Source organism: Manis javanica, chromosome 1 (genome assembly GCF_040802235.1).
Source record: "Manis javanica isolate MJ-LG chromosome 1, MJ_LKY, whole genome shotgun sequence".
Taxonomy (NCBI): domain Eukaryota; kingdom Metazoa; phylum Chordata; class Mammalia; order Pholidota; family Manidae; genus Manis; species Manis javanica.
Genome location: NC_133156.1, coordinates 163,979,467 through 163,999,889, shown reverse-complemented (window position 1 = coordinate 163,999,889; position 20,423 = coordinate 163,979,467). Strand labels below are relative to the sequence as shown.

General features: G+C 38.0%; 1 long non-coding RNA gene and 1 pseudogene across 1 annotated transcript in view; one reads left to right on the top strand and one right to left on the bottom strand.

Moving 5' to 3' along the window:
- LOC118967650 (uncharacterized) overlaps positions 1 to 20,423 on the top strand; it is a 32,912-nt gene that overhangs the window by 775 nt on the left and 11,714 nt on the right. The gene's annotated exons all lie outside the window — the stretch shown is intronic.
- On the bottom strand, positions 6,473 to 20,025 carry LOC140846590 (girdin-like; annotated as a pseudogene).

The following is a 20,423-nucleotide window of genomic DNA, read 5'->3' as shown; positions in this document are numbered from 1 at the left end:
GTCACCCTCTGATCTTTGCAATTTCAGTAGCTGTAAGTTACACCCACTTTACTAATAAAGAAAAGATGTACCCTGCAGGTGGGTTCTTAGCACATGTGGAAGAGCCCACAGGGCAGGGTCTTTGGGGACTTCCCTGGAAGACAGACCCCCTAAGAAGGACAGACATGAAGGAATGCTGAGCCTCATGCCATCTTCTCCTTTTTACTGTAGACATCCAGTTGTAGCCACCAATGATTTGAGAAAAATAAGCGATCAGCCAAAAAAGTGTTAAGGAAATCCGGTCAATTAAACCAACTCTGAAAATGGGATGAGTCCTTTCTGCATCCTGAGTACCCCTGTGATTTTGGTTGGATTCCGTTTTGCTCTTTCCTTGGGGCCTTAGGGTAGAAGATTGGGGTGAATTCAAGAGTTAGATGTCTGGGTTTCATTTGCCACCCTTGACTCAGAATCTTATCATTCGATTTCACTTTTGTATGTCTCATAGATGAAAACATAGGATTATTTAATTAGACATTGCATTTTCTTGTAGTGTTATTGAGATATAAATGGCATATCATAAATTGCATGGATATAAAGAATATAATCTAATCAATTTTGACATAGGAATATACCTGTGAAACCATTTTCCCTGATGAAGATAGTGAAGCTATCCATTGCCTTTTATCATGCACCTTTGTATCCCTCTCTCAGCTACTCGTCCTACCCCTTTCTTCATTCTTAGGCAAACATTAGCTAGCTTTCTCTACTGTAGATAAGTTGTTATTTTCTGGAATTTTACATTTTCTATAATATAATATATATATATTCACAATTACAATGTAGAATTAATATACTTAAGTATATAGAATAAATTGTAGTAATTATCGTGGAATTTTAAGTTGTATGTAAATGGACTAAATAAATGGGCCTATACAGTATGTATTTCTTTTGTTGTCCAACTTCATTGGAGCATAATTATTTTGAGACTACTTCATGTCATTGCATACAACATATTTGTTATTTTTAATTGCTTAGTAATATTTAGCCACATGGACATACCACAGTTTGTTTATATTCACCTATTGTGGCTATTGGTTATTTCCAGTTTTTGCCTCTTGCACTCAAAGCTACTATGAACATCCATGCATAGTTGTGTGGACATCTGCTTTCATTTCTCTTGGGTAAATATGTAGGAGTGGAATGGCTGGATCAGATAGGAAGTGTACGTTTAATGCTTTGAGAAAATGCTGTTTTCCATAGGGTTGTACCATCTTGCATTTTCACCGGCAGTGTATGAGAGAGTTCCCATTGTTTTACATCCTCACCATTTGCTATTGTCAGTCTTTCAAACTTTTAGTTATTCTAATAGTTTTAATGTGTATCTCCTTAATGACTAATAGTATTGAGCATCTTTTCATGTGTTTATTTGCTATCCATGTATCTTCTTCAGTAAAGTGGCTTCAAATCTCAATCCCGTATTTAAATGGGTTGCCTACTTACTAAGTTGTAAGAGTTCTTTATATGCTCTAAATGCAAGTCTTTTGTAAATATTGCTTTTCTTCCTTATTGTAACAGGTCTTTTGAAGAATGTTATTTATTTTGTTGAAGTCCAAATCTAAGTCAATAAGAATTTCCCTTATATTTTACTCTAGAAGTACTATAGTTTAAGCTCTTACATTTAAGTCTATGCTTCATTTTAAGTTAATTTTGCATATGCTGTGAGGTAAGGGTTGAGGTTCATATTTTTTTGTATGTTTCTATCAAATTATTTCAATATTATTTGTTCAGAAGAATATACTTTCTCCATTGAATTGCTCTGTTTGATTAGTTGATTGACCTATTTGTATGAATTTACTTTTGGATCCCTTATTCCATTCCATTGATCTATATGCTAATAACACATGGTCTTGTTTACTGTAGTTCTATAAGGCTTGAAATCAGGTCATATAATCCTCATTTGTTCTTTTTTTTCAAGTTGTTTAGAACATTCTAGGTCATTTTGATTGCCATACAATTTTAGGGTCCATTTCTGTAAGGAAGCCTACTGGGATTTTTATTGGTTTTGCTCTATCAACTAATTTGAGGAGAACTCATCTTAAAAACATGTATCTTCTGATCCATAGCATTGTATGTCTCTTCCTGTGTTAGGTCTTTTAAAATGCCTTATTATTATGTATTCTAAAAGTCTTTAGTGTATAAGTATTTTAGTCTTTCATCAAATTTATCCCTATTTCATTTTTTTGATGCTGTTATCAATAGTGTTATTTAAAAAATGTCAATTTCTACTTGTTCAATGTCAATGGCTAGAAATAAATTGATTTTTAAAATAGATTTTATTTGAAAGACATTTTAGGTTTACAGAAAAATTGTGTAGGATGTAAGAGTTCCCATATATTTCCACCTCTTCCCCCCACTTTCTTCCATTAACATCTTTCATTAGTATGGTACACTTGTTACAACTGAAGAACCAGTACTGATACATTATTATTAACTAAGGTCAATAGTTAATGTCAGGGTTCACTCTTGGTGGTGTACATGGTATGGGTTTTGACAAATACATAATGTTATGCATTCACCTTTACAGTATCATACAAAATAGTTTCAGGACCCTAAAAAAGGCCTCTATGTTCCACCTATTCATTTTTCCCTGCCCCCTGGCAACCAGTCATCTTTTTACTGTCTGTATGGTTTGGTCTTTTACAGGATATCATATGGTTGGAATCATCTGGTATGTAGTTTTCAGGTTGGCTTCTGTCTCCTAGTAAGATGCATTTAAGTTTCCTCTGTTTTTTGTGGCTTGATAGCTCATTTCTTTATCTTACCAAATAATATTCCATCGTCTGGATGAATCACAGTTTGTTTATCCATTCACCTATTGAAGGACATCTTAGTTGCTTCCAGTTTTTTCAATTATGAATAAATCTGTGCTGTAAACATTCCAGTGCAGCTTTTTGTGTGGACATAAGTTTTCAACTCATTTGGGTAAATACCTAAGAGTGCCATTGCTGGATGGAACCTATGTTTAGGTTTGTAAGAAGGTCCTAAACTTCATTCCAAAGTTGCTGTACCATCTGGCATTTCCACCAGCAATGAATGAGAGTTCCTGTTATTCCACATTGTCATCAGCATTTGGTATTGCCAGTCTTTTAGATTTCAGCCATTTTAACAGGTGTGCAGCAGCATCTCATTGTTTTAATTTGTAAATCCCTAATGCCGTATGATGCTGAGTATTCTTTCATGTGCTTATTTGCTATCTCTATAGGTTTATGTTTGGATCTTTTGCTCATTTTTTTTTCTTTTTGTTTTTTTGGTATCATTAATATACACTTACACGAACAACACTGTGGTTACTAGATTACCCCCATTATCAAGTCCCCACCACATACTCCATTACAGTCACTGTCCATCAGCATAGTAAGATGCTGTAGAATCACTACTTGTCTTCTTTGTGCTATACTGCCTTCCCCATGCCCCCCCTACATTATGTGTGCTAATAATAATGCCCCCTTTTCCCCTTATCCCTCCCTTCCCATCCATCCTCTCCAGTCCCTTTCCCTTTGGTAACTGTTAGTCCATTCTTGGGTTCTGTGAGTCTGCTGCTGTTTTGTTCCTTCAGTTTTTGCTTCGTTCTTATACTCCACAGATGAGTGAAATCATTTGATACTTGTCTTTCTCTGTCTGGCTTATTTCACTGAGCATAATACCCTCTAGCTCCATACATGTTGTTGCAAATAGTAGGATTTGTTTTCTTCTTATGGTTGAATAATATTCCATTGTGTATATGTACCACATCTTCTTTATCCATTCATCTACTGATGGACACTTAGGTTGCTTCCATTACTTAGCTATTGTAAATAGTGCATAGGGGTGCATCTGTCTTTTTCAAACTGGGCTCCTGCATTCTTAAGGTAAATTCCTAGGAGTGGAGTTCCTGGGTCAAGTGGTATTTCTATTTTTGTTTGTTGAGGAAACTCCATACTGCTTTCCACAAAGGTTGAACTAATTTACATTTCCACCAGCAGTGTAGGAGGGTTCCCCTTTCTCCAGATTCTCGCCAACATTTGTTGTTGTTTATCTTTTGGATGTTGGCTGTCCTAACTGGTGTGAGGAGATATCTCATTGTGGTTTTAATTAGCATTTCTCTGATTATTAGGGATGTGGAGCATCTTTTCATGTGCCTGTTGGCCATCTGAATTTCTTCTTGGAGAAGTGTCATTCAGATCCTCTGCCCATATTTTAATTGGGTTATTTGCTTTTTGTTTGTGGAGGTGTGTGAGCTCCTTGTATATTTTGGATGTCAACCCCTTATCAGATGTCATTTATGAATATATTCTCCCATACTGTAGGATGCCTTTTTGTTCTACTGATGGTGTCCCTTTACTATACAGAAGTTTTTTAGTTTGATATAGTCCTACTTGTTCATTTTTGCTTTTGTTTCCCTTGCCCATGGAGATATGTTCATGAAGTAGTTGCTCATGTTTACATTCAAGAGAGTTTTGCCAGTATTTTCTTCTGGGGGTTTTATGGTTTCGTACCTTACATTCTGGTCTTTGTTCCATTTTGAGTTTACTTTTGTGTGTGTAGTTAGACAGTAATCCAGTTTCATTCTCTTACATGTAGCTGTCCAGTTTTGCCAACACCAGCTATTCCAATTCCACTAGGAGTGGAAGAGTCTGTCATTTCCCCATTGTATGTCCATGGCTCCTTTAGTGTATATTGACCATATATGCTTGGGTTTATATCTGGACTCTCTATTCTGTTCCACTGGTCTATGGGTCTTTTCTTGTGCCAGTACCAAATTGTCTTCATTACTGTGGCTTTGTAGTAGAGCTTGCAGTTGGGAAGTGAAATCTCCCCTGCTTTATTCTTCCTTCTCAGGATTGCTTTGGCTATTTGGAGTCTTTTGTGGTACCATGTGAATTTTAGAATTATTTGTTCCAGTTCATTGAAGAATGCTGTTGGTATTTTGATAGGGACTGCATTGAATCTGTAGATTGCTTTAGGCAGGATGGCCATTTTAACAATATTAGTTCTTCCTACCCAAGAGCATGGGATGAATTTCAATTTATTAGTATCCTCTTTAATATCTCTTAGGAGTGTCTTGTAGTTTTCAGGGTATAGGTCTTTCACTTCCTTGGTTTGGTTTATTTCTAGGTATTTATTCTTTCTGATGCAATTGTGAGTGGAATTGTTTTCCTGATTTCTCTTTCTGCTAGTTCATCATTAGTGTATAGGAATGCAACAGATTTCTGTGTATTAATTTTGTATCCTGCAACCTTGCTGAATTCAGATATTAGTTGTAGTAGTTTTGGAATGGATGTTTGAGGATTTTTTATGTACAATATCATGTCATCTGCAAGCAGGGACAATTTGATTTCTTCATTGCCAATGTGGATTCATTTTATTTCTTTTGTGTTGTCTGATTGTCATGGCTAGGACCTCCAGAACTATGTTGAATAAAAGTGGGGAGAGTGGGCATCCTTGTCTTGCTCCCAATCTTAGAGGAAAAGCTTTCAGCTTCTCGCTGTTAAGTATAATGTTGGCTGTGGGTTTGTCATATATGGCCTTTATTATGTTGAGGTACTTACACTCCATACCCATTTTGTTGAGAGTTTTTATTATGAATGAATGTTTAATTTTGTCAAATGCTTTTTCAGCATCTGTGGAAATGATCATGTGGTTTTCTCCCTGTTTGTTGATGTGGTGGATGATGTTGATGGATTTTTGAATGTTGTACCATCCTTGCATCCCTGGGATGAGTCACACTTGATCATGGTATATGATTCTCTTAATGAAATGTATTTTTGAATTCAATTTGCTAATATTTTGTTGAGTATTTTTGTATCTATCTTCAGTAGGGATATTGGTCTGTAGTTTTCTTTTTTTGTGGTGTCTTTGCTGGCTTCATAGAATGAGTTTGGAAGTATTCCCTCCTCTTCTATTTTTTGGAAAACTTTAAGGAGAACGGGTATTATGTCTTCTCTAAATCCCTGATAAAATTCAGCAGTGAATCCATCTGGTCTGGGAATTTTGTTCTTGGGTAGTTTTTTGATTACCGATTCAATTTCATTGCTGGTAATTTGTCTGTTTAGATTTTCTGTTTTTTCCTGGGTCAGTCTTGGAAGGTTGTATTTTTCTAGAAAGTTGTCCATTTCTTCTAGGTTATCCAATTTGTTAGCATATAGATTTTCATAGTATTCTATAATAATTCTTTGTATTTCTGTGGGGTCCATCGTGATTTTTCCTTTCTCATTTCGGATTCTGTTTATGTGTGTAGATTCTCTTTTTTTCTTAATAAGCTTGGCTAGGGGTTTATCTATTTTATTTTCTCAAAGAACCAGCTCTGGGTTTCATTAATTTTTTCTACTGTTTTATTCTTCTCAATATTATTTATTTCTTCTCTGATCTTTATTATGTCCCTCCTTCTGCTGACTTTGGGCTTCATTTGTTCTTCTTTATCCAGAGTCAATAATTGTGAGTTTAGACTATTCATTTATGGAAGTTATCCACTTATGTTGCTAACCAATTCTGTATTCAGGGATAAAAATGGCTAAGATGGATGAACCACAGTAAAATGACTCTGTGCTACCTTTAGCTGATATTCTAAATGCATAATTAGTCATATTAATAGTGGCAAAAGTTTGGTTTAAAAAATGTGACCTTTCTGTTCTTGAGTTTCCAGCCTGGGCATATAGACACTCTGGCTTATGTGTAGCTAAATCATTTTGTGCACAAGAACCCACAGCATATGTTGGACTGTGAAGTGCACAAGAGGACCCCTGATGTAAATGGTACTCATTGGATGCTGCAGTGATGCTGCTATCAGCAGTAGCTGGTGGTAAATCAACTGTCATAGGCAGTCTACTGTCCTTGGTCATAAAATCATGGATGCGTGTCCTTCGAGTAGTCCCTTCGGCAGTAGAGATCATACTGCTTGTGCGAGGTAAGTGGCAGAAGGATTACTATCTTTTGACTGTCGTGACAGAGAAGTTTCTTTTACTAATTTTATCTTTCCTTGTGTGCCTAGTGTAGGTTTTCCTGGAGAACTAATGAAATAAGTATCTTCAGTCTTTTGAGGACCAGGTTTTACAAATTGTTCAGGCTTAGTTGTCTGTCTATCATAGAAGTCTCCTGGAGATCTTCCACTTACTGACCTGGCCAGACCACAGCTAACTGGTTTGTTTTTTCCCAAAAAGTCAGAAGAGACAGACAAACTTTTCATTACTTCATCTAAAAGATTTTCTTGATTTGAGGACTTTATCTGTTAAAAAAAATCAAAGCAGATTAGTGAATACAGCCATGTTTTTACTTTCCTGATACATTAGACTATATGATATAAAATCATTAGTATCTCTAAACACTCCTTTAAAAAGAAAAGCTCTAAAGTTTGATCACAGAAATTTAACTGTAGTGTCCTTCTAAATTAAAGTAATCATAGATAAAACTAACCTGTATTGAGGTAAACTTATTGCTTTCTTCTAAAAACTGTTGCAGAGTAACAACTTCACTTCCAGGGGAACCAGTGTTGAACTTGTGGTGTGCTCGACTCTCTAATGTTTCAGGCATTTTGTGCTGGAGCACTGGACTTGATCTGGCTTGTCTTTTCAAATGCTGGATTGGACTGCTACCCCTGCTGGATCAAGCCTCACGGTCATGAAGTAGGCTAAATTCTCCAGTGCTGTGGCTTTGTGGCCTGCTTTGGGTAGTATCTGTATCTGCTTTGGGAGTAAATGATGCATTTAGAGTTTAATAATAGAAATGAGATAAAAACTAAGTAAGTAATAAAATTTACTGACTAGATTTTATGAATAGCCAGACTGACTTTCAAGCTTTGTTTAGAAATGCTTAAGCCATGTTAATCTTTCATTCAGTCTACCATAGCCCACTTCCTTATTTTGTCAAATTGACAAACATAAGCTTCACAAGGGCAAAGATTTGCTTTCATCACCTTACCCAGAGCCTAAACATACAAAACAAACACTTGGTATGTTTAATGAATGAATGAATGAATAAATAAATGAGTAACACATTTTAAAAAAATTCAGGTTCAAATAATTATAAAACACCTCACAATTTTGAAAACATGATTATATGAATTTTAAATTATTTCAGAAATGTTAAGATCAAAACTTTTAAATGCAAAAAATGCTAATTCTCTGCCTCAGTATGAAGTCTTTATTTGAAGGCTTCTTTGTTCACCCTAAATGAATAATAACCTTAAAGAAATTTTTTAAATTTAAATGGTAGTTATAGAAGGAAAGTCAAATGGAGACATGATGATTTACTTAGATAATTCCAGTAAAAATACAAAATCAAATATGTAGTACTTAGTTTTTACTTAATATCTGAATTATCTGATTTTTTCTTCTTTCCACTGTTGGTATAGTGGCTACATAACCTTGAAAGATCAGTTGAGGTTGCACAACTGTAGAGAACGCAAATTAGGAGTTCTGGAAAAAGCACCCTATAGTTTATGCCATTCCTTGAGAATCGTGATTCATTTTGATCAATAGTGAACTATGTATATACAGTACTGAGATAGAAAAATCCAACTTTTCATGGTTTCCTAGTCACAGAGAGTAAAGTGGGCCATGAAAGATTTGGTGTATGTTATGCAACATTTTATAGAAATATGATTTCCTTAAATTTTCAAATCAGAAAAATACTTCTTTATATTTTCAGACTACATTTCTGTACTGGATATAAGAACATGACTATAAAAATGAAAACATTTTCCCTCCTTGAAATCAGATGTTTCAGAGCATTACAACACAGTCATATAGCATTAATGATAAAATTACAACTGAGACAAAATCATTTTATGATACAAAAAGCAAAAGAACAAATGTATTCACTATAATTTGACAATTCTGGACTGCAGAGAACAACTACTTTAACCAACCTTTATAATCCATTAAACAATTGTATACTCTGAATAGGCAGTACACCTTTAAGGAAAAATATATTAATCAAGGCTTCCAGACATTTACATATAAAAATATTATGTTGGAATGCTTGTTAAAAAATTAAGGGAAATTATCTTGAAATAATTCTTTAAATGAGCTATATGCATCCATTTAGCTCTTGTTACACACAAATGTCTTCTCAAGTTAAAAAAATTCCCCTTATTTGTGGGTAAATTAAGCTATGAAGTATTTCTAAAAGACTTGTGTAATGTGTTCAATGTTCATGCATCAGGACAACCATTTTCATGACAAAGACAAAAACAAGTAAAATGAGGACCTACATATATTTTTGAAGTAAGGATTATAATAAAAAAAATTTTATCTGTGAAGATGAAATATGGAAACCACAATAACTGCTCCTGTTTTTACATTTGTATACATTGAAATACATTTGTATTACAATGTGATGAGTACATGATTTGGATTTCATACTTTACTCCAGAAACTTCATCAGTCTCCCACTTTTAAATCTGGCAATGGATGGAGCATATTAATAAATTCACCTACAGCGCACCTTTGACCTCATGGAGTGAAGCATTATTACTGCTATTGCTAGTGGATGTTCGGCTACTGTCAAGGCTGGCTGGTCTTGAAGCTAAATGAAAAAATCAGGAGACAGTGTGATAAAACTTCCAGCTAATGCCACTGAACTCTACATTCTGATCACAGAATGCTGTCAGGAAGCAATCATGCATACGTTCACAGGCTGAACATGCCCACAGAAAGTTGAATCTTAGAGATTAGAGAGCACAGGCATTTCCAGATAGACACTTGAGAAGAGGATACTTCTGAAACAATAGTTAAGATTCAAAAAAAAAGAGGATAAAGTACATATTTAGATTTGGAAATGATTTCTAGATGGCCACAAAGACTGTTTTAGTTGACCAGGATAACATGTTCCCCACAGAAAAGTGCTAGTGATTAGGTCACTTACAAGGGATCACACAAGGTACCCTGCACATGGCAGAGACGCCACGAACAGGAGGAACATGAGCACCTGCACTGTTAATGACCTGTATTCCTATCCACACAAGGGAAACAACTGCAGTTAACATGGCTCTATCCTATTTCTTAAAGTCCTGCTTACATATGAAATTCCTTTAACATCTTATGTACTTATTGTTAATAATTTTTTTTTTTTTGAGAGGGCATCTCTCATATTTATTGATCAAATGGTTGTTAACAACAATAAAATTCAGTATAGGGGGGTCAATGCTCAATGTACAATCATTAATCCATCTCAAGCCTAATTCTCGTCAGTCTCCAATCTTCTGAAGCATAACGAACAAGTTCTTACATGGTGAACGAATTCTTACATAGTGAATAAATTCTTACATGGTGAACAGTACAAGGGCATTCATCACAGAAACTTTCGGTTTTGATCATGCATTATGACCTATAAACAATCAGGTCAAATATGAATATTCGTTTGATTTTTGTACTTGATTTATATGTTGATCCCACATTTCTCCTATTATTATTATTATTTTTATTTTTAATAAAATGCTGAAGTGGTAGGTAGATGCAAGATAAAGGTAGAAAACATAGTTTAGTGCTGTAAGAAGGCAAATGTAGACGATCAGATGATCAGGTGTGTGCCTATGGACTAAGTATTAATCCAGGCTAGACAAGGGCAGCAAGACATCCACGGATGCAGAAGATTTCTCTCAAAGCAGGGGGGGTGAGGTTCTGAGCCTCATCTCTGTTGATCCCCAAATTCTCACCTGATGGCCCCCCTGCGACTGTGCCTGTCTTAGGTTGTTCCTCCCTTGAGGAATCTTACCCGTCTCTGGCTAACCAGTCATCTTCCGGGGCCATACAGGGAAATGTAAAGTTGGTAAGTGAGAGAGAAGCCATATTGTTTGCAAAGGTTAGCTTTTTACTTCTTTGCAGATTTATGCCCTGTGGCTTCTATGCCCAGCACTTGTCTCGAGGTATCTTTACCACCTGGAGGAATTATGATACTCGGTAAATTCGATATGAGGCATGAATTCTATTTAAAGTTTGTAATTAGGAAGGAAGAAGAAAAGCTATAGATGTAGCATATGAAGGAAACTTGGGAGGATTGATTATTTCTTTGACATATCTTCTTGTATAGTACCTTAAGTATGTATAGGTTTTAAACTACTAACTAATTTGCACACACATATTAACATAATAGGAATACGGTGACATAAACAAAGCAAATCTATAATTACCAGCCATCTCCAGTGAAGCCAAGAAAACCATTTAGGCACCCTAGGCATTTGTGAAAATTTATCTATGATATGATGGATATTTTCCAACTGTACTTGAACCATCAGACAAATTAAAGCAGCCCATTTCTGGGATCTGTTCACATCCCATATGTTCTTTTAACCATAGATAGTCTATAGTCATGAGATTTTGGGGTGCTACAACTTGCACCCCTCCCAACTCCTGGTTGAGTTCCAACAGTACAGATCCAGTCAAATTCGTTGTCTCACTGTATGCACATGCCAGCCTAGACATCTCCCTCCTCCTTCTTATGGCAAGTCCAGGAGACGGTGGGCTGGATGCAGCCACAACCGCAGCATCGTCTGGATCCCTGTGGAGGCTTTTTGATGATCATCCCCCGGCACGAGTCCTCCAGAGAGTGCTGATGCCGGAAGCTCCTCCTCATATCGTATCTTAGTTCATTTTCTGGGTATCCAAGCTAGGCCTTGATCTTCTGCGTAGAAACAAACAGACCCTTTGCCCACACTTTGACATGCCCTCTATACCACTGTGCAGAACTCATTGGAGGTCAGCACACAGTAACTGCTTTTTTTTTTTTTTTTTTAATTAAGAGAAAGGAATATTATCAGAAAAGAGTACCTCCATGGCTGATCATCTGAGACCATTTAAGTGATCAACATTAAGGATATTTAAAGCATGCGTTGATCTTTGATTTACCAATAGTTTTATCCTGTTAAGGAGTAATCCCCCTTTTCTTTCTTTCTTTCTTTTTTTTTTAAAATTTTTAATCTACACTTACCTGAAGAATACTATGTTTACTATGCTCTCCCCTATATCAGGTCCCCCCTAACAATCACATTACGGTTACTGTCCATCAGCTTAGCAAAATGTGGTAGAGTCACTACTTGTCCTCTCTGTGTTGTGCAGCCCACCCTCCCCTTTCTCCCTCCCCCCCATGCATGCTAATCTTAATACCCCTCTTCTTCTTCCCCCCCCTTATCCCTCCCTGCCCACCCATCCTCCCCAGTTCCTTTCCCTTTGGTACCTGTTAGTCCATTTTTGGGTTCTGTAATTCTGCTGCTGTTTTGTTCCTTCAGTTTTTCCTTTGTTCCTATACTCCTCAGATGAGTGAAATCATTTGGTATTTCTCTTTCTCCGCTTGGCTTATTTCACTGAGCATAATACTCTCCAGCTCCATCCATGTTGCTGCAAATGGTTGGATTTTTCCACTTCTTATGGCTGAGTAGTATTCCATTGTGTATATGTACCACATCTTCTTTATCCATTCATCTACAGATGGACATTTAGGTTGCTTCCAATTCTTGGCTATTGTAAATAGTGCTGCGATAAACATAGGAGTGCATCTGTCTTTCTCAAACTTGATTGCTGCGTTCTTAGGGTAAATTCCTAGGAGTGGAATTCCTGGGTCAAATGGTAGGTCTGTTTTGAGCATTTTGATGCACCTCCATACTGCTTTCCACAATGGTTGAACTAATTTACATTCCCACCAGCAGTGTAGGAGGGTTCCCCTTTCTCCACAGCCTCGCCAACATTTGTTGTTGTTTGTCTTTTGGATGGCAGCTATCCTTACTGGTGTGAGGTGATACCTCATTGTAGTTTTAATTTGCATTTCTCTGATAATTAGCGATGTGGAGCATCTTTTCATGTGTCTCTTGGCCATCTGTATTTCTTTTTTGGAGAACTGTCTGTTCAGTTCCTCTGCCCATTTTTTAATTGGGTTATTTGTTTTTTGTTTGTTGAGGCGTGTGAGCTCTTTATATATTCTGGACGTCAAGCCTTTATCAGATCTGTCATTTTCAAATATATTCTCCCATACTGTAGGGTTCCTTTTTGTTCTATTGATGGTGTCTTTCGCTGTACAAAAGCTTTTCAGCTTAATGTAGTCCCACTTGCTCATTTTTGCTGTTGTTTTCCTTGCCCGGGGAGATATGTTCAAGAAGAGATCACTCATGTTAATGTCTAAGAGGTTTTTGCCTATGTTTTTTTCCAAGAGTTTAATGGTTTCGTGACTTACATTCAGGTCTTTGATCCATTTTGAGTTTACCTTTGTATATGGGGTTAGACAATGGTCCAGTTTCATTCTCCTACATGTAGCTGTCCAGTTTTGCCAGCACCATCTGTTGAAGAGACTGTCATTTTGCCATTGTATGTCCATGGCTCCTTTATCAAATATTAATTGACCATATATGTTTGGGTTAATTTCTGGGGTCTCTAATCTGTTCCACTGGTCTGTGGCTCTGTTCTTGTGCCAGTACCAAATTGTCTTGATTACTATGGCTTTGTAGTAGAGCTTGAAGTTGGGGAGTGAGATCCCCCCTACTTTATTCTTCTTTTTCAGGATTGCTTTGGCTATTCGGGGTCTTTGGTGTTTCCATATGAATTTTTGAATTATTTGTTCCAATTCATTGAAGAATGTTGCTGGTAATTTGAGAGGGATTGCATCAAATTTGTATATTGCTTTCGGCAGGATGGCCATTTTGACGATGGGCATGGGCATGGGATGAGTTTCCATTTATTAGTGTCCCCTTTAATTTCTCTTAAGAGTGACTTGTAGTTTTCAGAGTATAAGTCTTTCACTTCCTTGGTTAGGTTTATTCCTAGGTATTTTATTCTTTTTGATGCAATGGTGAATGGAATTGTTTTCCTGATTTCTCTTTCTATTGATTCGTTGTTAGTGTATAGGAAAGCTACAGATTTCTGTGTGTTGATTTTGTATCCTGCAACTTTGCTGTATTCCGATATCAGTTCTAGTAGTTTTGGAGTGGAGTCTTTAGGGTTTTTTTATGTACAGTATCATATCATCTGCAAATAGTGACAGTTTAACTTCTTCTTTACCAATCTGGATTCCTTGTATTTCTTTGTTTTGTCTGATTGCCGTGGCTAGGACCTCCAGTACTATGTTAAATAACAGTGGGGAGAGTGGGCATCCCTGTCTGGTTCCCGATCTCAGTGGAAATGCTTTCAGCTTCTCGCTGTTCAGTATAATGCTGGCTGTGGGTTTATCATATATGGCCTTTATTATGTTGAGGTACTTGCCCTCTATTCCCATTTTGCTGAGAGTTTTTATCATGAATGGATGTTGAATTTTGTCAAATGCTTTTTCAGCATCTATGGAGATGATCATGTGGTTTTTGTCTTTCTTTTTGTTGATGTGGTGGATGATGTTGATGGATTTTCGAATGTTGTACCATCCTTGCATCCCTGGGATGAACCCCACTTGATCATGGTGTATGATCCTTTTGATATACTGTTGAATTCTGTTTGCTAATATTTTATTGAGTATTTTTGCATCTGCATTCATCAGGGATATTGGTCTGTAATTTTCTTTTTTGGTGGGGTCTTTTCCTGGTTTTGGTATTAGGGTGATGTTGGCTTCATAGAATGAGTTTGGGAGTATTCCCTCTTCTTCTATTTTGTGGAACACTTTAAGGAGAATGGGTATTATGTCTTCTCTGTGTGTCTGATAAAATTCCGAGGTAAATCCGTCCGGCCCCGGGGTTTTGTTCTTGGGTAGTTTTTTTATTACTGTTTCAATTTCTTTGCTTGTAATTGGTTTGTTTAACTTTTGTGTTTCTTCCTTGGTCAGTCTTGGGAGGTTGTATTTTTCTAGGAAGTTGTCCATTTCTTCTAGGTTTTCCAGCTTGTTGGCATATAGGTTTTCATAGTAGTCTTTAATAATTCTTTGTATTTCTGTGGAGTCTGTCGTGATTTTTCCATTCTCATTTCTGATTATGTTGATTTGTGTTGACTCTCTTTTTCTCTTAATAAGTTGGGCTAGAGGCTTATCTATTTTGTTTATTTTCTCAAAGAACCAGCTCTTGGTTTCGTTGATTTTTGCTATTGTTTTATTCTTCTCAATTTTGTTTATTTCTTCTCTGATCTTTATTATGTCCCTCCTTCTGCTGACTTTAGGCCTCATTTGTTCTTCTTTTTCCAGTTTTAATAATTGTGATGTTAGACTATTCATTTGGGATTGTTCTTCCTTCTTCAAGTGTGCCTGGATTGCTATATACTTTCCTCTTAAGACTGCTTTCGCTGCATCCCACAGAAGTTGGGGCTTAGTGTTGTTGTTGTCATTTGTTTCTATATATTCCTTGATCTCTATTTTGATTTGTTCATTGATCCATTGATTATTTAGTAGCATGTTGTTAAGCCTCCATGTGTTTGTGAGCCTTTTTGTTTTCTTTGTAGAATTTATTTCTACTTTCATACCTTTGTGGTCTGAAAAATTGGTTGGTAGAATTTCAGTATTGTGGAATTTACTGAGGCTCTTTTTGTGAGCTAGTATGTGGTCTATTCTGGAGAATGTTCCATGTGCACTTGAGAAGAATGTATATCCTGTTGCTTTTGGATGTAAAGTTCTATAGATGTCTATTAGGTCCATCTGTTCTAGTGTGTTGTTCAGTGCCTGTGTGTCTTTACTTATTTTCTGCCCGGTGGATCTATCCTTTGGGGTGAGTGGTGTGTTGAAGTCTCCTACAATGAATGCATTGCAGTCTATTTCCCTCTTTAGTTCTGTTAGTATTTGCTTCACATATGCTGGTGCTCCTGTATTGGGTGCATATATATTTAGAATGGTTATATCCTCTTGTTGGACTGAGCCCTTTATCATTATGTAGTGGCCTTCTTTATCTCTTGTTACTTTCTTTGTTTTGAAGTCTATTTTGTCTGATATTAGTACTGCAACACCTGCTTTCTTCTCACTGTTGTTTGCCTGAAATATGTTTTTCCATCCCTTGACTTTTAGTCTATGCTTATCTTTGGGTTTAAGGTGAGTTTCTTGTAAGCAGCATATAGATGGGTCTTGCTTTTTTATCCATTCTATTACTCTATGTCTTTTGATTGGTGCATTAAGTCCATTTACATTTAGGGTGACTATTGACAGATATGTACTTATTGCCATTGCAGGCTTTAGATTCGTGGTTACCAAAGGTTCAAGGTTAGCTTCTTTAGTATCTTACTGCCTAACTTAGCTCGCTTATTGAGCTGTTATATACACTGTCTGGAGATTCTTTTCTTCTCTCCCTTCTTATTCCTCCTCCTCCATTCTTCATATGTTGTGTGTTTTGTTCTGTGCTCTTTTTAGGAGTGCTCCCATCTAGAGCAGTCCCTGTAGGATGCCCTGTAGAGGTGGTTTGTGGGAAGCAAATTCCCTCAGCTTTTGCTTGTCTGGGAATTGTTTGATCCCACCATCATATTTAAATGATAGTCGTGCTGGATACAGTATCCTTGGTTCAAGGCCCTTCTGTTTCATTGCATTAAGTATATCATGCCATTCTCTTCTGGCCTGTAGGGTTTCTGTTGAGAAGTCTGATGTTAGCCTGATTGGTTTTCCTTTATAGGTGACCTTTTTCTCTCTAGCTGCCTTTAAAACTCTTTCCTTGTCCTTGATCCTTGCCATTTTAATTATTATGTGTCTTGGTGTTGTCCTCCTTGGATCCTTTCTGTTGGGGGTTCTGTATAATTCCATGGTCTGTTTGATTATTTCCTCCCCCAGTTTGGGGAAGTTTTCAGCAATTATTTCTTCAAAGACACTTTCTATCCCTTTTCCTCTTTCTTCCTCTTCTGGTATCCCTATAATACGAATGTTTTTCCTTTTGTATTGGTCACATATTTCTCTTAGTGTTGTTTCATTCCTGGAGATCCTTTTATCTCTCTCTATGTCAGCTTCTATACGTTCCTGTTCTCTGGCTTCTATTCCTTCAATGGCCTCTTGCATCTTATCCATTCTGCTTATAAATCCTTCCAGGGATTGTTTCACTTCTGTGATCTCTTTCCTGACATCTGTGATCTCCTTCCGGACTTCATCCCACTGCTCTTGCATTTTTCTCTGCATCTCATCCCATTGCTCTTGCATTTTTTTCTGCATCTCTGTCAGCATGTTCATGATTTTTATTTTGAATTCTTTTTCAGGAAGACTAGTTAGGTCTGTCTCCTTCTCAGGTGTTGTCTCTGTGATCTTTGTCTGCCTGTAGTTTTGCCTTTTCATGGTGATAGAGATAGTTTGCAGAGCTGGTACAAGTGACCACTGGAAGAGCTTCCCTTCTTGTTGGTTTGTAGCCTTTTCCTGGGAGAATAGCGACCTCTAGTGGCTTGTGCTGGGCAGCTGTGCGCAGACAGGGCTTCTGCTTCCTGCCCAGTTGCTTTGGGGTTTATCTCCGCTGTTGCTGTGGGCTTGGCCTGGCTGGGGCTGTTCCTCCAAAATGGTGGAGCCCCGTTGGAGGGGGAGCAGCCAGGAGACTATTTATCTCCGTAAGGGGCCTCTGTGCTCCCTGCTGCCCAGGGGGTTAGAGTGCCCAGAGATCCCCAGATTCCCTGCCTCTGGTCTAAGTGACCTGTCCTGCCCCTTTAAGATTTCCAAAAAGCACTCTCCAAACCAAAACAACAACAGCAACAATGAGAGAGGGAACAGAAAGAAAGAGAAAAAAAAAAAGGAAAAAAAAGGAAAAAACAAGCGATTTTTTTTTTTTTTTTTTGTCCTCAGGTGCCGGTCCCAGGCACCCGCTCACTGGTCCTGCTGCCCTGTCTCCCTAGCACCAGGGTCCCTGTCCTTTCAAGGCTTCCAAAAAGCACCCACCCACCGGTCCCGCAGGGAAGGAACGCTCAATATTCTTTGTCCTCAGGCACTGGTCCCACGCACCCGCTCACCAGTCCCGCCGCCCTGCCTCCCTAGCACCGGGGTCCCTGTCCCTTCAAGGCTTCCAAAAAGCACTCGCCAAAAAGAGAGAAAAAAAGGGGAAAAACGCGCGATTTCTTCCGTCCTCAGGTGCTGGTCTCAGGCACCCACCCACCGGTCCCACAGGGAAAAATGCGGGATATTCTTTGTCCTCAGGTGCCGGTCCCAGGCACTCGCTCACCAGTCCCACCGCCCTGCCTCCCTAGCACCGGGGTCCCTGTCCCTTTTAGGCTTCCAAAAAGCACTCGCAGAAAAGAGAAAAAAAAAGGGGGAAAACGCGCGATTTCCTCTGTCCTCAAGTGCCGGTCTCAGGCACCCGCCCACCGGTCCCGCAGGGAAAAACAGGGGATATTCTTTGTCCTCAGGCGCCGGTCCCAGCCACCCGCTCACCAGTCCCGCCACCGTGCCTCCCTAGCACTGGGGTCCCCGTCCCTTCAAGGCTTCCAAAAAGCGCTCGCCAAAAAGAGAAGAAAAAAAAAAAAAAAAGGGGAAAAACGCGCGACCTCCTCCGTCCTCAGGCACCCGCCCCCCGGTCTCGCAGGGAGAAACGCGGGATATTCTTTGTCCTCCGGCGCCGTTCCCAGGCACCTCCTCACCGGTCCCGCCACCCTGCCTCCCCAGCAACGGGGGCCCGTCCCTCTAAGGCTTCCAAAAAGCGCTCGCCAAAAAAAAAAAAAAAAACAAAAAAACCGCTCCGGTTTCTCTCCACCCGCCGGGAGCCGGGGGGAGGGGCGCTCGGGTCCCGCCGGGCTGGGGCTTGTATCTTACCCTCTTCACAAGGCGCTGGGTTCTTGCAGGTGTGGATGTGGTCTGGATGTTGTCCTGTGTCCTGTGGTCTCTATTTTAGGAAGATTTTTCTTTGTTATATTTTCATAGCTCTGTGTGTTTTTGGGAGGAGATTTCCACTGCTCTACTCACGCCGCCATCCTGGCTCCGCCCCTCTATTGTTAATAATTTAATTTGGCAAGATATTCTCCAAATAGAAACTTAAAAATCACAGACATTCAACATTGCAGAAAATGTGGTTTCTTAAAGTTCATCCGTTACCAAAGTATTTTTTGAACCAATGGTAAAATGTATCACTCATAACTTCAATCTTATACCAAAATAGTCACAAAATTATCTTTGTGAATGATCTTGACTAAAATAGAGAATATTTAGATGAAGCAATCACCTTAAAAGGGGCAAAACAAACTTTTAGGCTTGAAGAAATGGCAGAGGTAGCTATATGATATAGTTAGAGAAAACATGCTTGCTGGCAGTGCCACATTCACCAGTACAATGCAAGCCTTAGCATTCCCATTCTGTACATGATAAGAACTCTCTACATAAACTTTGTATCTTACCATGAACTCTTGATCCCGTACTAGAATCATCACTAATACCTTGTGGACTTACATCTTCAGAGGATGGTAGTATCTACATAAAATAGCAAAATGGATATAAAAATATTTTTAAGCAAAAAAAAAAGCTGTAATAAAATTATTTATGCAGAATATGGAAATTCTTTTCAGTCATAGATAATACATCTTGATTTAACATATTTAATGGATTCAACCAGAAACACTAGGTGCAAGACAGAATAGCTCTGAGGAGAGTTGACTCATTTAGTGAAAACGCAAGAAGCAATGAGACAATCTCCCATGACCCTACAAAGCAAAGCTAGAGCCTGGGTTGTTCTACATGGTTCTCTGTGCAGTTGGAGTGTTTTTAGGCTTTTTGTAAAGCTTCTATTTCTCCTTTTCTCACTCTTTACTAGGTTTACCTTTTCCTTTGCTTGTTAGCTCATCAGCTGTTTATTATGAAAAGCCTAGGAAAGATTTCGGTTATTTGTATGATGTTTTAAATTTTTGAAATGATTTCAAATCAAATCCAGATTGTTTGGATAATTATTTCGGGTTGTTGCTATCAAAATTATACACAGGCAAATCAAATTAAAATTCCTGTTGCCAATAGTTACACCACAGTGCAAATAGCAGATGGCCTATACTTTATTATTAAACAACTGCTTGCATCTGAAGCCTGTAGAAGAGTTGACAGTTGAAAAGTTGATGGCTGTAGTAGAGAAGGCCATAGCTCCCAATTCTTTTCTCCTTTTACCTGCTGAAATATCATCAGGAACCTCCAAATGTTCAGTACTATCTGTCCACTACCTGCTAGGACCATGGACTGCTCCAGGTCATTCATGGCTGGGATGCAAATGAAAGCAAATGAATAAGCATGGTTAATGTATATGCTCTTATTTCTATTTTGTATTATAAATGAGCTGGTTTTGTCTATGGCTTAATGCAAATGAACACCAAAAACTATAACCACAACGTCTCATTCTAATTATGACATGCATTTAGCTGAATGAAATGAGTAGGCCAAAGCTTGATAAATTTCAATGAGTATTTTTATCCCACCTCCACCCCCTTTAAAGAGAGCAAAAGGAATTTTACTCTGTACAACTGTCATGCTTTTGTGCAGTAATGTGCAATATAATTAGAAGCCTTCATAGTGTGGTTTTATGGTGACAAAAATGGAATGAATAAAGGTAAGATGGAGAGAAGTTCTTATACAGCATCATCATTGAAAATGATAAA